Genomic DNA, 6,000 nt, shown 5'->3' on the forward strand with positions numbered 1-6,000 from the left:
TGTAGGCCGAACAAGGACATGGCCTCAGCCTGTGTAAGTGTTCAAAACCCAATCCTTTTACACATATTATATGTTATGATAGAGCATATATGTAATTATTTGGAAAGCGATGTAATTTAAGGACATATGCCGATAAACGAAAGCAACATGTATATACAGTATGTACATTTAGAAAGCAGCATATCTTTTAATTAACTAAGCACACTTGAAGGTATACTATGAAATAATAATTAAGTAATACTATACATATGGAGAGCTGTATCTTTTCATTTAGACTTGCAGATATCAAATGGCATATATACAATTAGTGTAGGTATACATTTGGAAAACAGCATATTTTCACTATATCTTAAGATCTATTTACTTTGGAGTACTTTAGTATTCATTTGGAGAAAAGTAAACATGCATTTTTTTGGGGGGGAAGTCAGCGCCTGTTCTATAATTTGTGTACTAAACTGCTTGTAGTTCAGTGTTCCTACTCGTCAGCTTTGTTTCTCTGTTTCGTTAACAGGTGTTACAAGCTTCCTATATTGATCATTATTGTACTAAAACAATGCAATTAGACAGAAAATCAATGACACTTCAAACAATCTAAAACAGCATAACGCCTAATATTTATCGTGGAGTATTGTGCAAAAAAGAAGTGACACGATCAGAATGAATCTTTTTAGGTATCTGATATATAATAAAATATCTTAGTTGATCATGAATGTCAAAAACAAGCATATTATCTAGATCTGTTGTCAAAGAATGTACAGCTAACTTCCGGACAAGTAGGTTACATAATAATACCAACTGAAAAAAAACACCTCTAAATGTTGATGTAAGCTACGTGAAAAATTCTCCCTCGTACATGCTTAAATTCTGTCGACAATATCCGGAGATTTCCATATAGGCTATATTTAGAAATGGATATTCACCGGATAACCAGTCTACATGAGTTTTTGAGGACTGGTCACGTGTATAGGATCCGACCAATGTGATTGCGAGAAATGTTCATGCATATAATAATTCTTATTGAACATTTGATTTTTTCCCAAACCGAAATCTTGTACCTCCTGCATTTTTAAGACCATTATTCCAACTATTTCCACCGCTTAATTCTTTCCGTTCATTTTTTTTTCTAGTTATGTAATTCACTTTCATCACAATGCGCTTCCTGAATACATACACCATCTAGTTGTTGAGTACTTATCCAATGAAATAGTTCATGTCTTTTCTTATTATGTCGCAAATAATTAACATTAATTTATGCAATATTCATAATTTAGTAAACAAGATAGAAGACGATCAAATCTTAAATACAGGTAAGCTTTACCTGGTCTCTCAATCAATGTTACTTCTTATTTACTGACTAATGATATACAATCAACGGTTTGCCATTTTACTGGATTGGATGTAGAACTACTTCCCCCTTTGTCTCTTCTTCACGTTGGTGATATCCTAGTTTCGTGGCTTTTGTAGGAATAAGTCCTCAAACGATTCCGACAACCATCTTGCACCAGAAGAGTTGACGTGGATTCCGGTCAAATCATTTTGGTCAAACAGGTTATAAATAGTTGAGCCATCGCCATCGCGTGCTGTTCCCTTTTTTTGCGTTAACATGCTACAGACCCGAGACACGCTGGCTAGACTTCGTTGACAGGCTTTTATGAAATCTTCAAATATCTTGCCAGCGTCGGGGTTTTTTCGCGTTACCACTTCCAAGCTGTCCTCGAAACTGTACTTTTGGACATTGTACACGCCTAATACGACACCCACTGCGTTGTATGTAGTTTCGTCTACTTTGTCCTCCCCCACTTCAACTTGATCGGTTTCCTGTTCATACGGTTGACCCATTTATATTTCTTGAGTATACTCCCAATAGTTGTCATACTCCTCATCGCGCTCATAGATCTAGAGAGAGCGACAGTTACGTCGAATATGCCCAGTCTCGTCACACTCATAACAACGTTTTCCTGTCCTGTGTACGCTGTACACTGTAATTTAAGCACTGTTTAATGTTCGTCTGTTTTTTTGGCGGTGCATCGGTAAGACGGGCGATCTGTTACGCTGCAATGTGTCCACGGAATTCTCCCATTATCAGCAAAACATCTGACATCGACTCTACCGAATTGCGTTGTTTTTGGTGGCATGTTGCTGCCTATGACATTCTTGATAGCGGGCAGTCTCGCGATCTGCCGAGCAGTGCGAGCCGTTTTAGTAACATTTGTACGGAAAGTACGGGAAAATGAGAGTGAATTGATTCTATGCTATATATAAAGGCTTCAAAAACGTTCGTCTTTCCGGTCGTACAGGCTCGAAAAAAACGGCAATATGCGTTGCTCCGTGCCTGCATTGATGTTGTCTTTTTTTGCACAAACAACTAATTTGATATTTTCAATGAATACCTTGTATTTTTCTCGTATCTCCGGCAGATTTTTTATATTCAGAAACAATCCTCCATTTTTTTACAATTCAAAGCTAGTGATGAAATCCTTCGATGTCCTACATAATGATATTATTTGATATTTTCATTTTTTTTCGAACTGAAAATTGTTTCCACAACATGTTTTGACGCGACTGTGACTTCATCGTTAACACGCGTCAAGGCGCCCGAGCGAAGCTCTTTAATAGTAACACATGCGTGCGTAAACAGAGTTGCTTCCCCTTACTACACATTGCCTTTATTTTTTTCAAACACCCAAGCGGCGCAAGGCGCCGCCGGGTTTGTTTGATATGTAAACACTTTGTCCACATCCGGTGCTTCCCCTTGCGTGAAAGCCTGCTGGGAAATTGAGGCCGCATACTGTCCACAAAAATATGATGGTAAACCCTACGGTATCGGCATTTATTATAGTTTACAAGTGAAATATCATGAATTTTTCAGCAGTGAAGATGAACGAAACATTATATCTTCACAAGAAAAAATGTTCTTCTTAGTTTTGTCCAATCTGAACGGTACATTATATTATCTGCGTAGATTTTCAGTTTCAAGTTTAGATGAAGTGACAGTAGTCTAAGTGGTTTTGTTGTCTACCTTTGCAGCATACATTATTGTTCTTACATAACTACACAATTTATATAATTTTTGCCTGCAAATCTTACCAGATAATACTAGCAAACGGCAAAATTGCAGTGAAACCCATTCAAAATGGCGCTCTGTATTGTTGTCAAGCGTGACGTCATTACAACGTGGCGTCAAAAGCTACGCTGCATATTCCCGCGCTTTTCTGATGTAGCAGTATTTGTGCCACGTGACATGACAAAATGTAAGAAATAGCAAATTTCATGGTTTTTCCCGTTCAATACGATATATTGAACTTACCCCATGGCAGGGCTCGTTCGGCCATCCGAGCTTTCGACAGAAAAAGTTAAATAATGTTCAAAAACGGACGTGCTGCCATATTTCCTAGAACGGACTTTTTTTAAAAAAAGGGGTGGGGGAGGGGGTTGTTTACAGTTAAGCGCGAATCGTATAGAGTCACTTACAGTTACAACCCACTTTTCCATGTTATTTGAAGCGATTTTATTGCCTCCCAGGAACCGATGTGTAAATCACCCATGTTGTTGTTGTGTGTGTTGATAGCACGCGCGCTCAGGAATGTGCACGTGGTACACGGGTGAACACAGGTAGGACGCACCGACCAGTACAATGCCGTTATCGTACGAGTTTTGTTAAAACATTGTGGGTGAAAATACAGTCGACTTTTGGTATTTAAACAATACGTCTTACAGTGCTGCAACCTTCGTACTTCAGGTATACATATTAAGATGTCGGAAAAAAATGAGAAATGCATAATAATTACCGGAGCTTCTTACACACATCTTAAAATTTCAGGGGAGGCTACTCTTCATGTTGTTGCTTATGTTTTATACATCTTGAACAAGGTCAAGAAATGTGTAGTTCGTGTCTTATACAATATCAAACAAAATGTAGTTCATGTCTTATACAATGTTAAACAATATGTAGTTCATGTCTTATACAATGCTAAACAGCATGTAGTTCATGTCTTATACAATGTCAAACAATATGTAGTTCATGTCTCATACAATGTTAAACAGCATGTAGTTCATGTCTTATACAATCTAAAACAGTATGTAGGTCATGTCTTATACAACGAAAAACAGCATGTAGTTCATGTCTTATACAATGTTAAACAGTTTGTAGTTCATGTCTTATACAATGTTAAACAGCATAAAGTTCATGTCTTATACAATGTTAAACAATATGTAGTTCATGTCTTATACAATGTAAAACAGCATGTAGTTCATGTCTTATACAATGTTAAACAATATGTAGTTCATGTCTTATACAATGTTAAACAGTATGTAGTTCATGTCTTATACAATGTTAAACAATATGTAGTTCATGTCTTATACAATGTTAAACAATATGTAGTTCATGTCTTATACAATGTTAAACAGTATGTAGTTCATGTCTTATACAATGTTAAACAGTATGTAGTTCATGTCTTATACAATGTTAAACAATATGTAGTTCATGTCTTATACAATGTTAAACAATATGTAGTTCATGTCTTATACAATGTTAAACAGTATGTAGTTCATGTCTTATACAATGTTAAACAGTATGTAGTTCATGTCTTATACAATGTTAAACAATATGTAGTTCATGTCTTATACAATGTTAAACAATATGTAGTTCATGTCTTATACAATGTTAAACAGTATGTAGTTCATGTCTTATACAATGTTAAACAGTATGTAGTTCATGTCTTATACAATGTTAAACAATATGTAGTTCATGTCTTATACAATGTTAAACAATATGTAGTTCATGTCTTATACAATGTTAAACAGTATGTAGTTCATGTCTTATACAATGTTAAACAGTATGTAGTTCATGTCTTATACAATGTTAAACAATATGTAGTTCATGTCTTATACAATGTTAAACAATATGTAGTTCATGTCTTATACAATGTTAAACAGTATGTAGTTCATGTCTTATACAATGTTAAACAGTATGTAGTTCATGTCTTATACAATGTTAAACAATATGTAGTTCATGTCTTATACAATGTTAAACAATATGTAGTTCATGTCTTATACAATGTTAAACAGTATGTAGTTCATGTCTTATACAATGTTAAACAGTATGTAGTTCATGTCTTATACAATGTTAAACAATATGTAGTTCATGTCTTATACAATGTTAAACAATATGTAGTTCATGTCTTATACAATGTTAAACAGTATGTAGTTCATGTCTTATACAATGTTAAACAGTATGTAGTTCATGTCTTATACAATGTTAAACAATATGTAGTTCATGTCTTATACAATGTTAAACAATATGTAGTTCATGTCTTATACAATGTTAAACAGTATGTAGTTCATGTCTTATACAATGTTAAACAGTATGTAGTTCATGTCTTATACAATGTTAAACAATATGTAGTTCATGTCTTATACAATGTTAAACAATATGTAGTTCATGTCTTATACAATGTTAAACAGTATGTAGTTCATGTCTTATACAATGTTAAACAGTATGTAGTTCATGTCTTATACAATGTTAAACAATATGTAGTTCATGTCTTATACAATGTTAAACAATATGTAGTTCATGTCTTATACAATGTTAAACAGTATGTAGTTCATGTCTTATACAATGTTAAACAGTATGTAGTTCATGTCTTATACAATGTTAAACAATATGTAGTTCATGTCTTATACAATGTTAAACAATATGTAGTTCATGTCTTATACAATGTTAAACAGTATGTAGTTCATGTCTTATACAATGTTAAACAGTATGTAGTTCATGTCTTATACAATGTTAAACAATATGTAGTTCATGTCTTATACAATGTTAAACAATATGTAGTTCATGTCTTATACAATGTTAAACAGTATGTAGTTCATGTCTTATACAATGTTAAACAGTATGTAGTTCATGTCTTATACAATGTTAAACAATATGTAGTTCATGTCTTATACAATGTTAAACAATATGTAGTTCATGTCTTATACAATGTTAAACAGTATGTAGTT

This window comes from Mizuhopecten yessoensis, unplaced genomic scaffold (genome assembly GCF_002113885.1).
Source record: "Mizuhopecten yessoensis strain PY_sf001 unplaced genomic scaffold, ASM211388v2 scaffold2671, whole genome shotgun sequence".
Taxonomy (NCBI): domain Eukaryota; kingdom Metazoa; phylum Mollusca; class Bivalvia; order Pectinida; family Pectinidae; genus Mizuhopecten; species Mizuhopecten yessoensis.